Source organism: Neolamprologus multifasciatus, chromosome 20, assembly GCF_963576455.1.
Source record: "Neolamprologus multifasciatus chromosome 20, fNeoMul1.2, whole genome shotgun sequence".
NCBI classification, from domain to species: domain Eukaryota; kingdom Metazoa; phylum Chordata; class Actinopteri; order Cichliformes; family Cichlidae; genus Neolamprologus; species Neolamprologus multifasciatus.
The window spans coordinates 20,698,440-20,719,590 of NC_140458.1; the positions used below are offsets into that span (position 1 = coordinate 20,698,440).

At 41.7% G+C, this 21,151-nt stretch overlaps 1 protein-coding gene and 1 long non-coding RNA gene across 5 annotated transcripts in view; one reads left to right on the forward strand and one right to left on the reverse strand.

Annotated features, from left to right (window-relative positions):
- The first annotated feature begins 330 nt into the window (after positions 1 to 330).
- snphb (syntaphilin b) overlaps positions 331 to 21,151 on the forward strand; it is a 60,451-nt gene continuing 39,630 nt past the window's right edge. For 2 of the 4 annotated variants that reach the window (XM_085145545.1, XM_085145548.1), the window contains exon 1: positions 331 to 552. The gene's annotated coding sequence lies outside the window, so the exon portion shown is untranslated. The remainder of the gene's footprint in view (positions 553 to 21,151) is intronic. The other 2 variants (XM_085145547.1, XM_085145549.1) reach the window with 1 other exon arrangement.
- Positions 7,769 to 16,263, reverse strand: LOC146494875 (uncharacterized). Its single transcript, XR_014871478.1, has 2 exons — positions 16,216 to 16,263; positions 7,769 to 16,182 (listed from the first exon to the last, which is right to left on the reverse strand). It is a non-coding gene; the product is annotated as an uncharacterized LOC146494875 (long non-coding RNA).

The window sequence follows — 21,151 nt, forward strand, 5'->3', positions numbered from 1 at the left end:
TTCACCCAGAATGTCCACTTCCCCTCCTCTGCACATGTCCGAGCCTTGCCTCTCTATATTTGTCCCTCTGATTTACTCATTTAAAATCCTGTCGATCACTCCCAACAAATATTTTTACATCTTCACAATAGCCATAATTATATATTTATTGCAGTGTTACCTAGTAACAGACCACTTTCTCCTTGCAGTGACAGCAGCCCTGTCTCTAAAGTATTCTCGGTGTTAAAGAAGCTGGGAACTGTAGCTTGCACTGAGCTGAAGCCCGACAAATGAAGTAGTGTTTCCCTTTAAAAATATCAATCTGACGTAACGTGACGCAGATGCTTCCGTCCATATACCCTTGTGCCTCTCCTCCTCACGGGGCAGCCATCCAGTGCGTCTCCCTGCATCCCTCCTGACTCAGCCCCCTCTCTCCCTCCTCCCCACTCCTCCTCGGACGTGCCGCCGCTCCATCAGGCGGAGCTCTTGGTGGAAGAAATGAGGGACACAACAACAACCATGGCGATGGAACTGTGGACGGACTAACAGCGCTATACGGGAAGCCGGGCACAGGTAAGCGGGGCCGGGTCAAGCCCGTTTATGGAAATCATCGGTGCCATCCGTGGATGCTGCAGAGCTCTCTCAGTGCGGAGAATGAGTCTGCGTGTAGTGGACTGAGTGGCTCACAACAGCGGTTAGAAATAATAAGTGAATGGAGCCCCCGTGCAGGGAATTTGTGGAGAGTAAAGCTCTTGGTTGTCGGGTCAGGCTGTTTTCTGGCCTGTCTGTTTGTTTTGGTGCAGCTGATGGAGGCATGATGATGATGATGTTGATGCGCAGTGCGCTTCCTCCGGCAGATGTTTTGGTCATCCTGCGCGTCCATGTTTGAACTCTCACGGGCCTTTGGGCGTCAGATATAGTACACACTGTCCACGCAGCGTCACAGCAGACAGTTTTTAAAACCCCTGGCTCCGCATGCACAAGCAGCTCACACTCAAAGTGAGTGTCATCCATGTTTTGTAGGCGGCAGAGTCGTGACGGGTTGCCTGGCGCTGCAGTTTGACCTTGCAGCATTCCTGTTTTTCCACTAACGTAACGTCCTGCCTGACAGATGACAGAGCCAGAGCTCTTTTTTCATGTCCACATGGCTTTTACTCTGATCATATTACAGAACAGTCTAGTTTCCGTGAGCAAATTCATTTGCGCACAGTTTTCTTTTACGGGTTTTCTGTCTGTGATTTTAATAGAGTGGCAGAGAAGCGTAGTCAGTGAATGGATGGAGTTATGATTGACGATTCTGGCGCAAGGATCTCTCTGAATATTCTTGGTACAGAAAGCATATTGTGCATTTCTGTGCCAGTGATGGCTGAAAGAACACTTCCTCCACTTTGTCATCATAAATGCTCAGCGTTTTTTTACAGTTAAGCAGGTACACACTGAGAAGTACATGTGTGCAAGCAAAGACTGTTAAATACATTTGGACATTAATGCACTATGAGACACTGAGCCCATTTTCTTTCATCTCTAGCAGCTTTTGCATTTTTGTGTTGCCATGTTGCATGTCTTGGTAGTGATTGTGTCTTTTAGATTTGAATTTTCTACTTTTGTGTATAACTGTTTTCAGTCTCTGTTTATAGGCTTTATATGTAAGAAATGTTATTTTTGTTGTTTTCTGTCTTTTTGCCTCTACTTTTGTTTAATTTGCATATTTGTGGAATGGTTTTGGGTGTTGTTTTATTGGATCTTTCATAGTTGTTTTGGGTCTCTGTAATTGTTTTGAATCATTTGTTGCCTTTTTGAGGAAATGTGTGTATTTGTGCACTTCATTTTAAAGCCATTCCATTTCCGTTGCCATTTTAAGTTTTATTTTCATGTTTAATTTGTTTGTTGTTGAGTCTCTTTTATCCTTTCATTTTGAATCTCTTTTTAGATACCCTTCAAAAAGGGGCTACCAGACCCAGGCACCCAAAGAGTCACAGGGGCTCCTGGGCATCTGAGCCTGTTCCTTTAGGACTGTTCAGTTCTCCAGCCACACTTATGAACCTTAATTAATTTATGAGGCCACATACGGTCAGTACGCTGTCTGAAACAGAAGTCCAATGCATTGCTGCAAGCTGTAAGACTGAGCTGTCCTTTGCAGCATTGCCATCTTGTCAGCAGCAGGCTCCTTCCTTCATCCTGTTCCTCAGCGCACCCAGCCAATAGCCACTCTCCTTCTGGTCACGTTCCAAACAAGTGGCGGACTGACCGTTGCCATGGTGACGTAGTCACCAGGCAAAAAAGTGTGCCATTTATCCAGATGCACTCATGGAGAGTAAATTTTAGGAACAACAAGCAGAATTATTAATCCTTCAAGTGTGGCACTGCTCCGGTGGTCTCTCAGTATATGAAATGCTCTTTGTTCTATTTGTTGTAGTGTCAATCAAACCTTCAAATCCATGAATGCTGAAAAGGAAGAAAGGGTATTCCCTTTTAGTATAGGTATAGCCCACATGTGCAGTAAAACATGTCACTTTGAATTCCAGTTGTTTGCACAATATTTCTACAGTAACTGGAGAAAACGTTTAGTGGCTATAAAGAAGAAAGAGCAGGGGAAATAGCAGAAAGCTTAATTTTACATAATACTAAGTTTAATTGTATAAGTGGCTCTTCAGACCTCAGTTACACACCTAGAGGCCTGCCTTCGGATCTCTAGAGAAGAATGTGTACTCCCTGAGCAGATAGTGATTTGTAGCTGAAGGTTGCTGGTAGTCTTTAGTAGCAGTTGTTAGGTGAACTTGGTCGGAAAGACAATACTGCACAAGAAGCAACCTTCATATAATTGCTTTGGTTGCTAGATTGCTGCAGTCACCTGTTATTTGCATGGAAGATGATGACTCGCTTGCAGACAGGGGTGGCTGTAGCTCAGGAGGTAGAGCAGGTCATCTGCTAGTCGCAAGGTTGGTGGATCTATTCCTGGCTGTTACTGCTACAGTCATACTCCAGTACATCTGTTGGAGTATGAACTCTGGTACTTCCATCAGAGTGTGAGTGTTTTTAGGTAGAAAAACTGCATGTATAAATGGATGAATGAGACAAGTTGTATAAAACACTTTGAGTGCTCAGGTAGACAATCAGCCCATTTACCAGATACTCGCTAAATAACCACCAAGCAGTAGTGAAACCTGAAAAAGTGCAGCACAAAGACACTGAGAATGTTTGCTTTAATGCAACATATGTCTTACTGCTGAAACCAACACATTTCCAAACACTGTAACTTTTACTATGAAGACAAACAGTCTCTCTTTGCATTCACACAAAATTCACCATCACAAGTGAGATTTCTTATGATCTCATGAAATCTTCCAAGTTGTTCTACTGAACACAGAAAAAAAAAAATAACGGAATAAAAATAATGGTTTGGAACAGCCAAGTTCAAGTCCAAACCTTAAAGTTATGGAAGGAAACTTAGCAACATTAAATTATGTTATAAACTATGAAATGGACAAAAGATCCTCCAAAGTCGATGCAGGACCCATCAACAGTTGTTCAAAAGATTAGCTGCAGTTATTGCTGCACAATGAAGTCAAACCAGAGGCTAAAAGCAAAGGTTGTAAACAATTTCCTCTCATTTTTTCAGTTTATATGTTTGACGATCTTTTCTGTGTTCCATCTCTCGCCCTTTCGTGGCTGTTCACAGTGAAGAATTGAGTACATACTCAGGAGATGGTGGTACGGTGGCTGGGAAGTGCAAAGCGCAACAAATTAAAAAAACCGCAACAAATTAAAAATCCACAACAAATTAAAAAAACGGCAACAAATTAAAAATCCGCAACAAATTAAAAAATGGCAACAAATTAAAAAAACGCAACAAATTAAAAAACCGCAACAAATTAAAAATCCACAACAAATTAAAAAGCCGCAACAAATTAAAAAACCACAACAAATTAAAAATCCGCAACAAATTAAAAATCTGCAACAAATTAAAAATCCACAACAAATTAAAAAAACCGCAACAAATTAAAAATCCACAACAAATTAAAAAAACGCAACAAATTAAAAATCCGCAACAAATTAAAAAACCACAACAAATTAAAAAACCACAACAAATTAAAAATCCTTGACGGAAAGGGATTGTCTGAAATACCGGAAGTGACACAACGATTAGCCTAATAGGGCTTTTGGAGAGTGATGTCACGAGAGGGGCGTGGCCGGGATTTTTGGTCGAGGCGCCATGTTTCCGGGCCGAACAAAGCGCTAGCGAAAGAGGAGCGAAAGTACACGGATAACACCAGCTATGGTTCGTACTTGCTGTGTGGTCGGTTGTAAAGTTAGATCGCACGACCGGCAAGGGAATAAGGTTGAAATGGTTTATCTTTTCATTCTTTCCCCACCTGGAAGCAACATGAGGCAGCTCATGTATCGCATGTTACCAAAAGAAGGCGTCTAGTCTGGATAGCAGCTGTGAGACGAGCTGATATCTCTTCTCTTCCATCTCCAAATATCTGTTGGTGCTCCAGACATTTTCCTTCCGGTAAGTTATAGATATGTTCATATCACTCTTTATCCGGTCTTTTAAGTCTGACATCACTAGCCGTGTCTTGGCTCAAACTCCGCTGCAGGTCCATAAATCACACGATCACTGTGGCATCACTGAGTGTTGAAAAACTATCTAAAGTCTTTCATCTGTAATAAAATGATCAGCGGTCTGCTCTACCATGTGTAATAAGTGAGTTTATCATCCAGGCATCCATGAAAACGAAATTGGCAGGAAGTTAGCTCGCTAGATTCCATCTAAATACAATATAGCATGTCCTAACTGAGGGGTTTTGGAAACAAATTCAAACGTACAGCTCTGCTATCACTTCCAACATAAATGAAGACAGAAAACTAAACAGCAGTGACATTTGTAGGGTTACTGAAGTTTGGCTAGCTGGTGTATAACGATGTGCTACTTGACTGCTAGCGACACAGCTATGTGAGCATAATATAAACACTCTGGCCCTTTCTCAATTCTCAAGTACGCGAGTACGTACTCGCGTTCTCGGCGGGTACGTACTCGCCGAGAACGCACAGGAGTACGGACTCGCCGAGAACGCGAGCACGGACTCGCGATTTGTACAATTGGAACACCAGCGTACTTGATGATGTCACAGGTCCGGAGTTTTTACTGCCGTCCTTAATTTAACTGTGAGTAATATGTTATGAAGCTTAACTTTAATCACAGCCAAACCGGTTTACTCAGGAACAAATAAAAAGCCGAAATAAGCCAAACATTAACATTTAGAAGTGATCTAAGTGACTTATATATCATGTTTAACCTCAGTAGTGAAATCTCTATTAATAAAAATAGTGTACATGCACATACGTGTACATACCTTAATAAAAACAAGCAGGTGAGATGTTAGAACGCTTTTATTTTTATTTTAGTGGACACTCAATACAATAGACAGCTACTGGGGTTTGGGGTTTGTTTAACCTGAGTAGCGAAAAGACCGCGGGGGGGTTGAAAACGATCTGCCGGGAGTCGGCTGTTCTCGCCGGCTGTAATAATCCTCGACCTCGCTGTCTGCTATGGAGCTGGCGGGTCACAGACGTCTCCGAAAACGTCGGACCTCGTTTGGAAATATATGATATCTTGATAAACTGAGCAGATATTCGAAGTTTACACAGCTACATTCTCGCTTGAAAAGAACTTAAAAGTTTATTTTGTGACCCAGAAAGAGTAATATTTAAAAGTTTTTAGACCCGCTCGTCCGCCATTGCCGCGTTTGAGTTTTGGACGAAATGCATTCTGGGATATTTAGCTGTACCAAGTCCACACAAGTCACCACCGATGCATGCTCGATAAAACGGGCGGAGCGAGAACACATCCGGGACTTTTTCGCGTTCTCGGCTTGATGCGTACTTCGAATTGGAACAGTACTTGGTCTCCGACTGATGACGTATCACGAGTACACGAGAATGCAAGTACGCACAAGTACGCATATTGAGAAAGGCCCTCTAACTTTTTCCACTTGATAAAAGTTATCGTGAGGATTCTTGGTGGTCAGGAACCAGTGTTGGGGAGTAACGGAATACATGTACCGCCGTTACGTATTTAAAATACAAAATATGAGTAACTGTATTCCGTTACAGTTACCGTTTAAAAGGTGGTATTTAGAATACAGTTACTTTGTTGAAATAAATGGATTACACGGCGGTACTTTCCTGTTTCATATTGTGGCGGTCAGGACTGTTTGCGTTTTGTTTGACAGCTACTTCTGTAGTTCCAGGTGGCAGCGTTATGGTTGCCAGGGTGACGCTCTCTCTCTGTGTGTTTCCTGGGTGAGAGAGGCCTTTTTGTTGTTGTTGTGCTAGAATGCTACAGGTATAACTCTAAAGAATGTAGCATCATAGTCAGTGTAGTCCGTGCTGCAGGGAGAATGGACTGTCATACACGTTATGTGTCTGTGAGCGAGGGAGGGAGAAAAAGGAAAAGTACGAGCTGTCATCGAGCAAAAACAGGAGCTGGAAGCATGTAAATATAATAATAACCACTGCAGCCAAGAAGAGTGCCTGATGAGCCCAGTTGTAAGTAAGCTATTAAGACTCGACTGTACACCGTGTTCGTGTTTTCCTCCAAAAACAATAAGTTCCGTTGGAGCAGCCTTTCAACGCCTCTCTCTGTCTCTCGCTAGCAAAGTCGACCCAGACAACAAAGTAAAGCTAGTTTTCGGCTACCAGCCCGACACAGAACCCACCGTATTAGCCTGAGGTCCCTTTACTACGGTTAGTACATTCACGTAGTTGTAAACAGCATGATAATATGTTAAGTAATCCAAAGTATTCAGAATACGTTACTCTCATTGAGTAACATAACGGGATACGTTACAGAATACATTTTGGGGCATGTATTCTGTATTCTGTAATCTGTAGTGGAATACATTTTAAAAGTAACCTTCCCAACACTGTCAGGAACAAATGTAATCTCATGGCAGGATGCTGTAAACAGACCAAACTTCAGCCAGGAGAACAATTGAGATAATCCATCCACAAGGATGAATAGGATTAGTCATTCATATACTGCTGCATGGGCTGGGCTGTAGCTACATCGTAAGGTTTTAAAAACTGAGCTTTCAAATGATTAGTGGTGATAGAAGCCAAGGGGGGGCCTGCAGTGATCACTTACTGTTTTTAGGAGTTTTTTGAGATTAAATAGAAGACAATACAAAACATTAAACATGTTAACAACACAAAATCCATATTAAACGCAGACTACTTTAGGCCTGGAAGCAGGATTTGTCACGCCATCACTTAAAGACCAGATAGCCTATTAGTTTTCTTTTCGATGCACTCTGAGGTCATAGCAAATTAGAAAAAAAACATCCTAATGAGTGATTTTGCAGAACTACGTTCTATTTATAGACTTGTTAATTATTTGGCATTATTGCAGCAAACCAGCCTATGAAATGGATGAAACATCGTGACTGGGTTCCAGCGCTACACAAGGGACCTGCTTCAAACATACCACCATGCCAATCAGATTACTTCTTCCATGTGAGGGTGAAGAGGTGACCCTTCTGGATAAGACGGTGAAGGTTTGCTGCCGTTTTGGTGAACAGTGTGGTAGTAAAACCAGGGAAAAATGAAACTTGCTGCTGTTAAATATTCTTAAGTCTTATGCTGTATAGATAGCGGTAATTTTTCAGAAGATAAATTGATAATTGATATCGTGTAAATGCTGTCATGATTTTGTGTAAACATTTTGTCTTTTATAAACTATAAATGACATGGATTCTACATTGTAACTGATGTGATGTTCTATAATAAAAAAGAGGCAAAAAATTAGTTTGTTTCTTTATTGAACTTTTGAACAGTGGTACTCAGTCAGTACATATTCAGTAAATGCAAATTATCTACATGGCAGTGCACTACAGGCATAAATCTAGACCCCTAGATAAAACATTATGGCATTATAGCAGTGACAACTCCTCCACAGTAGCAGGTGGGATTTTTCTTTTTTGAGGACGGCTCCTTTTACCTTTCAATACGGATGGTCTGTTTATGTTTTGATCCAGAGCCGTTTTTGGGCAGCTGAAGAGGAGAAATCTATCTTATGGCCAACCTCTGGCTGTATCTTGGTCATATTACCAGGCAAAACCCAGTATGCAGGTTCATCTGTAACAGCCCTTGTGCCACAGATCCGTACTGTTGCTTCTACTTTAAAAAGAAGAACAGTGACATGGCTGCAGGTCTCCACAACTCCGGCCATACAGGTGCAGTGGGCGGCTTCAACCTTCCCTGCGATACTCACAATGACCCATGGCTGTAATGCTGGTTCATTCAGTCTTTGAGAGTGCAGGACCTGAAACACACAAAGTTAATTTAAAGACAAAGACTCTAATGAGCCAAGGCCGACATAAATAAAATGTGACAGCAAACGCGCTCCTTTGTGAACCCTCAAAGTGGCCTGCATATGCAAAAGCTGGTGTCACACACAACACGCTCTGTTTAGACCCAGACCAAACAGTATTGTTTGACTGATGGCCCTTAATATAAAGACTAGTTTCAGACTTTGCTTTAAGTTATTTTGTTATTTACATATGGCCTAATAATTATCCTTATTGCCGTTTTAGAGAGGAGCGGTGCTTCAAAGGATATGCAGATTTCTGTGAGAATCTGCAGATTATACAGTATAAATAAAATGTTCATGTTGTCTTCCCAACAGTTTCACTAACATCTACACGGGATGGACACGAAGCGCTCATGCGTTCTTAATGTCTTCTCGGACGCTTCTCCAGCGCTGATAATTGGCATATGTTTCGTGTCAGTGACGTAAAAGACGGATTTAATGCGACATGACCATTCAATCAGCAGTTGCTTTCTAAAACATCAGATATGTATTGGATTCAGTACCACATACGAAAGTGACCCAGATCGGATTTGAAAATATCGGATTTGTGCTGTTTTTACACTGTCATACCATGATTGGATATGGGTCGCATACGGTCAAAAAAGTCCGATTTGATGCGCTTTCGCGTGCAGTGTGAACGTAGCCAGAGCCTCCACATGCTCTCCCTGTAATTTGTCCCTCGTGAATGAATTTATGATTGCACTAATTTGAATGTTCGGGGGAAAATCAAACGCATTTTACTCACAGTACCCTACAAACGTCACTGCTGTTTAGTTTTCTGTCTTCATTTATGTTGGAAGTGATAGCAGAGCTGTACGTTTGAATTTGTTTCCAAAACCCCTCAGTTAGGACATGCTATATTGCATTTAGATGGAATCTAGCGAGCTAACTGTTGGGTCTGTGTTTCCACAAGCCCTGCTAATTCTAGAGACTTATTCATCATGAAGAAAACAAGACAGTCGATCGATCGATTATTTGCGCAAGGGAGGCCTCGTCTGTGTCCACCACGAAAATGACCCCCAGATCTGACCTCGTCCTGCTGCCTTTATTGAGAGACAGTTCACACAAAACACGTCAGAACAAAGCCACGCCCACATGGTTCTAAGACAAAGCATTGTATGTATATGTGTGAACTTCTGTAAGAATGTGTGTGTGTGTGTGTGTCAGACCTCCTGCTGACCAAAGGGTCGTAAACGCAGGAAGCTTACATCAAAAGCACAAGGATGTGTCTGTGATAAAAGACTACAGCCCCCCCCCACCTAGAACCTCGAGAATCTGGGGAGGGGAGGACAGAAAGAATTCCTTTCACAGAATTAAAACAATGTACAAATGGCAAACATAAAAATGACAATATTTAACAATTCACCCTGACATTTCCCTCCTGTTATGTTATTTTTATGCCTCAAATTATTCCTATGTAGTATATTCTAGCCATGCACCTCGTGCTTGACATTTTCAGCGCAGGCGTCATTTATACACAGGCTTCTGTCATGTCAGTAATTTCAGTCATGTCATATTGTTGTAAAAGTACATAATTAACAAATGTATTGGAAATCATCTTAGTCAGCATTGATCTTATACAAGGTAAAATGCATCCTATACATAAGCAAATCAGTATCAACAATACAAAAACAGGAATTAATATTTTCAAAAGAGGATGCCACCAAGGACCAGACATTAACCAAGCTATCCAGCCTTATGGTGCATCTACTCCTGTCGTGCAATTCATTATGTATTTCTGCAAGTATACAACTGAATGTGAAAAGTCAAACAAGAAGAATCATCATCCTCAAAAATCATATGTCACTACAATCCAACTGTATACAGACATACGCATTCAAACACATCAGTTGACTTCATTGTTTGTCCATGTGGCTCTCAGCTAACTTCAAAGCTGTAGCCTGGTCAACACCCCTTTTTATGACTCCTACCAACCCCCCTAATCTCACTGTAGGCTTCCTGTGGGGGTTAGAGTCAACTGGTGAGTTATCTGCATTTACAACTCTTCTCCTGTCCTGTTGTCACCACAGAAAACGATTTGTAAAGGAAATTGGATCAAGCTGTTTTGATCTTCTTGGCCCAAAACCTCAAGTGTTCATGATGTAAATGTAGACAAAAGGCTTCTCTGTTTACATCCTTCTTGCAGAAGACAAAAGAATAGGTGATGTTGCACAAATTCCATGGTAAATCTTCAACTTGGACTAGTTCATTGTCCTTTATGCACATAGGCAATCAGCCTGTTTCCAGTTCGTTTAGCTGTTCAATGTCCTGCAGCGAGTCAGATCCTTTGAGTCAGACTAGCAGGTCTGTCGTACCAGAGCAGTTCACCTTCCCGGCTACTGGTGAATCAACCGTCCATTCAGGTTCAGAGCAGTTGAAAAGTTGGCAGTGTTCCAAGTACGTTTACTCCTGGATGTGTTGCTAAGGCAACCAAACAAACTGTCTCGCTCTCAGTGATGCTATATGGCCACAGTCCAGAAGAATGTGTAGCCAGTGGCATCACAAGCATAACTATTGGTCTCGTTCTTTATGTGAACGGTTGTGTTCTTAAACTGCCACCAGTAGTTGTTGAAAACCCATGCAGGCACTGGGTGTGGTTTGCTCTGTCCCAGTGCGCTCCCTGTCATCCCACTCTGGGTCCACAGGCTCAAGAAGATGCACAGCACATTCCCAGCCATTCTGATGAGTACCTGTGGCTCAGTTGGTTTCTTCACCGGATTGAGACGAGGGGCCCTGGAGGCTTTCCCCCCCCTTTGTACCCGGTCTTCCTGCCACTTACTCCGAGCTGGCCTGGATGTGTGTCACCTTCTTGCAGTGCGCTTGTTGTATCCATGTATTCCTTCCGGCAATCTTCACTGCTGTGGGCGTCGTCAGCAGCACCCGATAGGAACCTTCCACCGCGGACTGGACCAGCACTTCCTCTCCATGGCCTTATCAACATCCAATCTCCAGACTTCAGACTCTGCTCCTGCGGAGAAACAGAATCATCTGGCAGATCATTTGTTCTCAAGACTACTTTACTTTTAAACATTTCAAGCATCTAATCTGCTAATATGCTTTCTCTTCTGTTTTTCTATGATCACTACAGAAGACTAGAACTCTAAATGCTCTAACATATATAATCTCAAAGAGTCAGACCATTCTCTGTTGGAGGAATCCTCATGTATATCTTAATTAATTCTATACAGTCTAACCCATGTCCTGCCTGTCTTCCTAAGTCTTAACTTTACTGTTCTATTAGTTCTCTCTGCCTGCAAATGCAAATTTTTTTTTTTTTTTTAAGTATTTAATAATCCTAGAGTGAGTATAAACTACTGCTGCCATCATTCCCCCTGTGGAGACATTGCAAAGCCCATGGCTCAAAATAGCAGCAGTCTTGTACAAATTATTAGGCAGTATTGGTTTATCACACAGATGATAAACACCAACCTGCAAGCTCGCTCCTTCTGTAAGTCACAGCTGTTTTCCTGCTGTAGGTGAGTGGCCCTACGTGTCTGCTGATGTTGTACTGCTAAAATGTTAACACCATGTTCTACTAAAGCTGCCTCTTTTGCGATGTTATCTGCAAAAACTTTCCCTAATGCAACTGGATCTTTCCCTCACATGTGTGCTGCACATTTACAAACGGCAATTCCACTGGTTAATAACACTGCCTCCAGCAGATTTTGCAAGAGTTTGGTGTGTTCTACAGGTTTCCCTGTAGAGGTTGTCACACCTCGTCTCACTCACTGCACTACAAGGAAATGTAATGTAGCAAATGCACACTGGCTATCAGGGTATATTGTCTCTCTGCAGCTTTACACGTTTCCGTTAAAGCTAGCATCTCTGCTGCTCAAGCAAATATAAAACATGTTAGTTGTCCTGCACAGATAACTTTCTCACTGTCTACTACAGTAAAACGTGTTCTAGTCTGTCCCTCTGCTGTTGTAAAACTCAAACCATCAACAAACCAAACCTTTCCCTCAACGAGTGGCACAGCTATTAAGTCATCCCTCGACTTACACTTCTTCTCCACGTGCTCTCTACACTCATGAGAAGTGCCCTCTTCTTTCGTTGGCAAAAAGGGTTTGACAAATTCAGAATTGTGCACCACTTTATGGTTATGTATGGTTGTGAGAGTAATAGTAAAATTAAAGACAAGTGTCTTGTAGGTGACAGAAATGTAAATTTAGTCTGCAGTAATAGACATCTACCTCATGTGGAACTAACAATGTCAAAAGGTGAAATAAACTATTTTCTGAAACATTGTACAGCTTAAGCTGCTGCACATACTGATCTCACGCATGGAGGTAAAGCACAAGCAACTAGAGCTAATCTTTTAGGATAGTAAGTTACTGGCTTCACTTGTGGAAAAAGTGCTGTTAGTTATTTTACAGTCACCTGGCATTTGTGCTGTTCACAGAACCACAAGTCCATCGCTGGACCTCCTCTGCGCTGTCACTCTTTGGAGCTTGGCACGCTCCCTCAGGTTCTCATGTTCCAACGCTCCTGGAAGCCCAGTAGCACAGCTCTCTGCGCGATGCTGCTGTGCTGGAGGTGATCTCTAATCCTCCTGAAGACTCTCTCCAGGCCTCAGCTTCCATCTTGTGGGCGATCCTCTCAGTCACTCCTTCTCATCATGGCACCTCACGACATCTACAAATTAAAAAATGACACTCCTCTCGCCACATGGCTTTCGCCATGTGTCAACTCCCCAATGAGACATGTACAAGAATGTTGCACAGTCTCCCTAAAACAATCTCCAGGGTTTGTCCCTTGGAGCAGCTTCACTCCAAGCTGTAACCCTGTGTAAAAAACATTAGTCAGCAATTAAATGTTTTGCTTGTTTAACTCGCAGCTTCAGCCTGTATCCTAGAAGACAAAGTCTTAAAGTTAAAACAACCTCACATTTGCAACCAACTGCAGCTCGTAAGTGTAATAAAGTATTCAGCATCACAAAGACAAGTATCATTGCAGGTTTATTCTAAACTCATTAAACTCCTACTTTTTCCCATAATTTGTTCCAAATCATTTAACATCTCAACATCATTCCACATTGTAATCAGTGACTTCCCTTAAGTTTGTCACTCACCATGAGCCCAATAGTGGTCAGATAATGAGCCCCATATAACTATTCTGTAACCATTGCACATCTGTTCAATTGTCACTTGTCTGTCTGCTGAATCCTTTAAAAACACTCTTAAGGAAAAACAAACATTAGCCAAACACACGGTTCATCCTGGTTGTCAGGTGTCGGCCATCCAGATTCCAGAGGAGCTGTGAAAAGTCATGAAGTTAACACTCGCTGTGGAAAAGTAACAATGGTCTCATCACAGTATGTCTCAAACTGTATTAATTTCTCCCCTGTAATTTTCACATTTTCTCCAACATTCTCTCAACAACACAGTGTAATTTCATCATCAACATATGGCCAGTTTCCTTCACACAAAATCTCAGTAATCCTGTGGTAGAAAAACATCATTAAGTTGTGTCCTGCTATAAATCACATGATCAAATCACATGATTAACCATCTGCTGTAAAAAGAAATGTAAATGTTAGCGCTGCGCAGGTGTATACACTCTTTCTCACAGTAATCTCTGTGAGCAACACAAGGTAGTGAATAACACACCCATGGTAAATTCACAGACACAAGAAATTTTAAACTAAAAAGGTTAAATTTGCAGAGTTCACATAGTCATATGACCCAAGTTTCCTCCTGTGGTCTCCTGCTGCTCCTGCAACAGATAGACACACACAGAGATACATCCACACCTTTGTCAGGTGTGGGTTAACTTCACACAATGGTGTTAAGTCAGTCAGTCTTGTCAGCTTCCCCATTTATTTTAAAATTCTCACTCATTCACTCAGTGATTCTTTGCAGATTGTGGAAATTATTGTCGCATTCGTTTCCACGCTCAGCAAATTGACGTCATTTCAAAAAGAAAAATAATTTAGACTGGATTTCCTCGTTGAATCCTTTTGGACAGGAACTTATTTTCTAATTGTCCCAAATAAGTGGCTTTCTCCTGAGCCCATTTTAATTTTGGAGAAGCTCACTTTGCAACAGTTTTCTCGACGACGAGTCGTATAGCGCTTCTGTTCTAATCGTGCAGATCTGCTCAAACAGAGATCATCAAACAAAACTTTCAGTGTACCATGAAAGTAACAAAAGGAAATAAAGAAAATAAAGGAAAGGCCTTGTTTAAGTCATGACCCGTGTTCTTCATGCCAGGGGGATAAATCGTAACAACCCAATTGGCAGGCTCAACTTAGTAACAAAAGACAAATCAACAGCCAGTTTAATCTCAAACATTCATCCTATCACACACAACATACAGCATAACCCTGTTGTCTTAGCACATGAGTTTCTTCTCATGTAACTAAATGTGTGCCATGTTAAAACTTCTTCACACACCAGAAACTCACAATCAGCTCACTCATCTAAAACCTCTCATCAGCATTCTGTTTTTCTCCTCTATGATGTAACCATCTGTCCTCCTATAATATTCAGTCCACTAGTCTATGTATCACTTTCATCTTACTAGTGACTTGGACAAGATGACAAACGGAATCTCATGCTTAAGGTGCTGTCTGGTCTTCATGAGTATCATTTATTGTGTATATGTATGTAGGGTTAGTATAGTTAATGCATTTTCTGTATGTTTTCGTGTTCCTCTCTCATCACACTTTCATTAATCTCATCACTGCTTAAAACATCACACATCTCTCTCTGTTTTTTTTTTTTTGTTTTTTTTAAACTGTACTTTTCTCCGAACAGAAAATAGCATTACAGCTGTTTCAGACTGAGAAACACCAAACACTCTTCATGCTGTCATTCATCCACACAACTATTTTATTTCTTTTTGTCCACTGGGCAGGTGATCTGCAGTATCATGTCTGCCCCAGCTGGATACCTTTTCACACACACCGTGACGTCAAACACTCACTTCTGCTTAGATCACAATTATACTTCATTAATTTCGACAACGAGATCTGCATCTCCATAGGGCAGGGTGTTATCACCTGGCCCTTTACCTGTGTATTGTGTCAGGGATGGATATGTGGTTGTAACGTTTGTGTTCACTACGCCTAGTCTGTCTTAGACTCGATGCTGCTCCTAATGCCTCTCCATACTCAGCCTTTAATTTCTCCTCCTCCTCTGTCTCTGCTCTCTCACGCTCTTCTCTGACTTTTCTTTCTGCTAACATTCTTGCTCTTTCTAATGCTTTTCTACGGTGTTGTTCTAAAGTAGTTGCAGTGGATTGAGCTGTGGTTTCATCCTCAGGTTTTACAACTACTGCTTGCAAAATTGCTCTTTTAACATTCTGTGCTTCTCTTCTCTTTTGAGCCTGCTCCAGCCACAACTTAGCAACTGCTAACTGCAATTCCTTCCTCTGCTTCACTTTCCCTGTTTTACCTGCTACACTTACAACTATTCTTTCTACAAGCACTTTACTCTTAACTTCCACTAATGTCCATTCAAATCCATATTTTTCACGTCAACAACCTACATACTGCGTGCTGCCCGGTTAAAATTTCTCCATAAATTTTACATCCCCTTCTAAGGCAGACTTACACATTTTATTCCCCATTATGACAATTCTTTTAAGTTTGCGGCAGGTAACACCTTACCTCAAAAATCCAGGCTACGTGTACACAACAGGTCACAGAATTACCGCTTTAGGTTTCCTTCTGTGCTGCTTACTGGCACTCGCACACATATATGCTCATTCACACTTTTTTGGCCCTTACCGCGGCGAGCTCTTTCCTCCTTAAACATTGGTGGAGAAACCATATAAACACTCAACGCCCTCAACTGCGGAGATCGTTTTTTTTATTTTATAGAGCTCTATCCTCCTTTCGGTGGAGAAACCGTCCTTACCCTCCTTCTATTCGGTGGAGAAACCTCTTTAAACCTCCTTCGGTGGAGAAACCTCTTTAAACCTCCTTCGGTGGAGAAACCGACTTAACCCTCCTTAAATAAATCAAAAAGATTAAAACAAAAACAAAAACACTGGCGGAGAAACCAGGCAGCTTGCGTCTACACGCACAGCTTGCGCGCTCACGTACCTGCTTTAACGCATGGGCACGTAGCCGCTCTCTAAGGCCCTTCTGTACTCACTGTTTGTTTACGTTCATGGGAAGAGTCTCTGGATCCCGTCAATCGCCATCCATCCCGAGGGGAGTTCAGGCGCAAACTTCCTGGCCTGGTAACAAAAGCAAAGTAGTACCAGGGCTTTCATCAATCGTCCCAGACGATGGCTGCTAGCAGACTGCGGTAGCGTCCTCTCCCTCTCCTCTGTGGATGCGATGTGTTAGGCTCCGGCTCGAAGGACCAAATAAATGTTGGGTCTGTGTTTCCACAAGCCCTGCTAATTCTAGAGACTTATTCATCATGAAGAAAACAAGACAGTCGATCGATCGATTATTTGCGCAAGGGAGGCCTCGTCTGTGTCCACCACGAAAATGACCCCCAGATCTGACCTCGTCCTGCTGCCTTTATTGAGAGACAGTTCACACAAAACACGTCAGAACAAAGCCACGCCCACATGGTTCTAAGACAAAGCATTGTATGTATATGTGTGAACTTCTGTAAGAATGTGTGTGTGTGTGTCAGACCTCCTGCTGACCAAAGGGTCGTAAACGCAGGAAGCTTACATCAAAAGCACAAGGATGTGTCTGTGATAAAAGACTACAGCCCCCCCCCCACCTAGAACCTCGAGAATCTGGGGAGGGGAGGACAGAAAGAATTCCTTTCACAGAATTAAAACAATGTACAAATGGCAAACATAAAAATGACAATATTTAACAATTCACCCTGACACTAACTTCCTGCTAATTTCGCTTTCATGGATGCCTGGATGATAAACTCACTTATTACACATGGTAGAGCAGACCGCTGATCATTTTATTACAGATGAAAGACTTTAGATAGTTTTTCAACACTCAGTGATGCCACAGTGATCGTGTGATTTATGGACCTGCAGCGGAGTTTGAGCCAAGACACGGCTAGTGATGTCAGACTTAAAAGACCGGATAAAGAGTGATATGAACATATCTATAACTTACCGGAAGGAAAATGTCTGGAGCACCAACAGATATTTGGAGATGGAAGAGAAGAGATATCAGCTCGTCTCACAGCTGCTATCCAGACTAGACGCCTTCTTTTGGTAACATGCGATACATGAGCTGCCTCATGTTGCTTCCAGGTGGGGAAAGAATGAAAAGATAAACCATTTCAACCTTATTCCCTTGCCGGTCGTGCGATCTAACTTTACAACCGACCGCACAGCAAGTACGAACCATAGCTGGTGTTATCCGTGTACTTTCGCTCCTCTTTCGCTAGCGCTTTGTTCGGCCCAGAAACATGGCGCCTCAACCAAAAATCCTGGCCACGCCCCTCTCGTGACATCACTCTCCAAAAGCCCTATTAGGCTAATCGTTGTGTCACTTCCGGTATTTCAGACAATCCCTTTCAAGGATTTTTAATTTGTTGTGGTTTTTTAATTTGTTGCGTTTTTTTAATTTGTTGTGGATTTTTAATTTGTTGCGGTTTTTTAATTTGTTGTGGTTTTTTAATTTGTTGTGGATTTTTAATTTGTTGCGGATTTTTAATTTGTTGCGGTTTTTTAATTTGTTGTGGATTTTTAATTTGTTGCGGTTTTTTAATTTGTTGCGCTTTGCACTTCCCAGCCACCGTATGGTGGAGACCAACACAGAGAAAAAAGAGAAAAAAAATACCACTTCAGATGATACACGCCTGAAATAGACAGGAGAGATAAGCAATGTGAATCGACAGTGAAAGAGATTCATGTAGGCAGTGCTGAGTTGTACACTGTAATGTGATTATTGATTTCCTGCTTTTATCAATGCTCTTTGGTTCACACACACTATTAGCACGATCATTTAGGATGCAGCACTCTGGCGTGGTTTCATTTGCTGCTGCTTGGTTCACTAATGACAAACCTATGGTGTATTGGATATTTTGAGCATTTGACCTGATTAAGCTCAGACAGCCCCTTAGAAATCCAGAAGTGCTTTTTAACCAAAGCCAAATGAGGGCAAAAGTCCAATAAATGCCTGATGTAAGGAAACTATAAGAGCACCATTAACCCTGGTGAGCATAAAAGAAAAAACAGAGTCTAGTTATTATTGATTGATTATATTTGTTCAAGGATTAGAACATTATTATTTTTTCTTTGTTATGTTAATTAGTAAGAGCACTGCTGTAGCAGCTTTATTGCTGTGCTCTGCTGGACCTTATTCTGCATGCACTGCGGCAATAGGGTGACTCTGCAGGACTGGCCTGATCTGCGTTTGCTGTTTTGACCTCCTTACTGAATGTGTGAATAAGTTTGTATATGCGCATGGCTCATGTTCATGGGGAAAGGCTTGTAAGAAAGAGGAGCTGGTCTTCACGTTGCCATCTGTTTTGAGAAACTGACATTGTGCAGCCTTTACTGCAGTGTGTATTTGCATCACTATCAGCTGCTGCTATAGAGACTCGCTGTGGGTAGGTTTGTACCACTTTTTATTGTGAAAGGGCAATAAAAATTGATTCTTTTTAATTGCACCTCTCTGGAAAGTGCACGCCGCAACTTCCCTGTCGGCAACATATGTTTGGAATGCCACAAACATGACAACCAGCTGAGCCAAGCAGAGCTGGGCAGAGCATAAATTTATATAAAACTTCCACAAAGAAATGCAGAGGATTAGTGACTTCTGTGATTGTTATGAGAAAAAGTCGCAAGTGTCTTGTTGTTTTTTCCTTTAGCTGCACTGTAAACTACAGAGACCAAACCTGACGACGGCTAACAAACAGAACAACCAGCAGATTTTTAGTTATTTCCAGTGTTTTATGTAGTGTTTACATGTAATTTGTCCTTTGTAGGAAAAATCCAGGAAACCAGCACCTCTACCATCAACATCATAACCATGTTTTTTTTTTCTTGCGTAAGACTGTTGGTATTTATAGCACTTATGGTGGAGGGTCATATTGTTATTTTTCCCCAGGTAGGATGCTACTAGAAGCTGCTGACTGTGCTGTATGTTAAGATAAAAGAATGAGTCATCATCCAGTGCGATAGAGACTGTTTACCTCGGAGAGCCGCAGTGTTGCATCCAGTCTACAGATTTATTATTGAAATCAGATGAGGAGTTAACTGCTTGTGAATTTTTCGCCTTCAGTAGTTTGGGAATAGTGTAGCAAATAAGACATAATTAACCTTTGACCCCAACACTCGGAATATATCTAATTCTGACACTGTGACGCCGGGGGGCCAGCAGCTGTGTTGGAGAACTTCCTGGTGCCTAAATATATCCATACATTTCTAATACTTCAAATGGACACAGCGATAGTGTTTCATTCATTGTGATCTGCTTTATTTTGCCACCTTTTAATTACATTAAGGTATTATTCCATGAAGAATTGTCATCCATTGAAATGCTAAAGACTTTAATTTAAAATAATTACAGAAAGGATTGCTTGTGTATTAACATTCTCTCTTTTTGTGTGTAATAGCAACCCTGACCACAAGCTGAAACACATTAGTAAAGGACTGTGTTCTATATAATAACACTTGTTGCTGGAGTTTGACCTATATAAAAATATATCTTATATAAAGGATGGATGTCACCACTGTGACATTATCCATTGCTTAGCTCGGGCCCAGCTTCTTTTATACTGATAGGTCATCTTAAACTATACGCTGATTTATCCTGATTTGCACCATTAACTATGACTTTAGTTGTTACTGGAATCAACCAATGGGAGACAGAGGCCTTTTTTTATTAATAGACGTCTATGAAACAAAACTGCATTTTAAAACTAAAGGAGCCATTCCTTAGAAAGAATGCAGGTGTAAAGTTCTCCCAAATTGGGTTTCTGTTTAAAACCCAGGGTGCCATCTTTTATTTACAGCCTATGTTTGTCTTTTATTTGATCTTTCTCATTGATCATTGACCTCCTCACGGGCGGGAGAATTGTTACAGAACAACCACAGTTGCTTTGTAAGCTCAACACTCAGCCCACAAGCACATCCAAACACACACCAGAGGTGTTGAATGGCTGTTTTGGAATAGCAGCAGTGACTCAGTGTTCAAGACCCTATGGCTATCAAGCAGTTTATGAACCTCTGGTTTCCAGCATTTTCCTGTTTATTAGATAGGCTTGCATTATGCATTCAGGAGGCTCTGGTAACTGGTGTGAGTCACACCTTCACACACACACACACACACACACACACGCACACACAGCCTCCAGTTCCCCTATAGGGTCCAAGTTGTGAGTTATGTTACCACTGCAGTCTGCTCGATCTAGATGAAAGACTAAAGGAGGAGTTTAAATGCAGACTTGTGAGTCTGCATTCCTCTCACACATTATGCTGTGCATCCTGGAGTAAGTCAGATCTTTGTTACTGTTTAGTACTGCCTGTAAGTACTTTCACGTACTGACACTGCAGAACATTTGTTGCAGATGCTCTGAGATTCATCAAGGTCACATCATGGTTGGACAACAAGGACACGCTGTCTTTCATGAGAGACAATGCACTGTGTGTTCTGCTCCAGACACATGGGGGGGATGAATAATCCTGAGTTTGTGAATGTGTGTGTATGTAATCATGCCATTCTATAGTCCTGTGTGTCCAGAATCATCCTTCTTTCAAACCTCCTTCCTTCCTTTCCTCAGTTACCGTTCTTCTCGCAACACGTGCTGTCTTCTCCTTTCATCTCATTGGCTCCTCTTTCCTCCTCTCATCCTCACGTTCTCTTGTCTCTTACCTCCTCTCTTTCCAGTTTTGTGTTTCCATGTCGTCAGC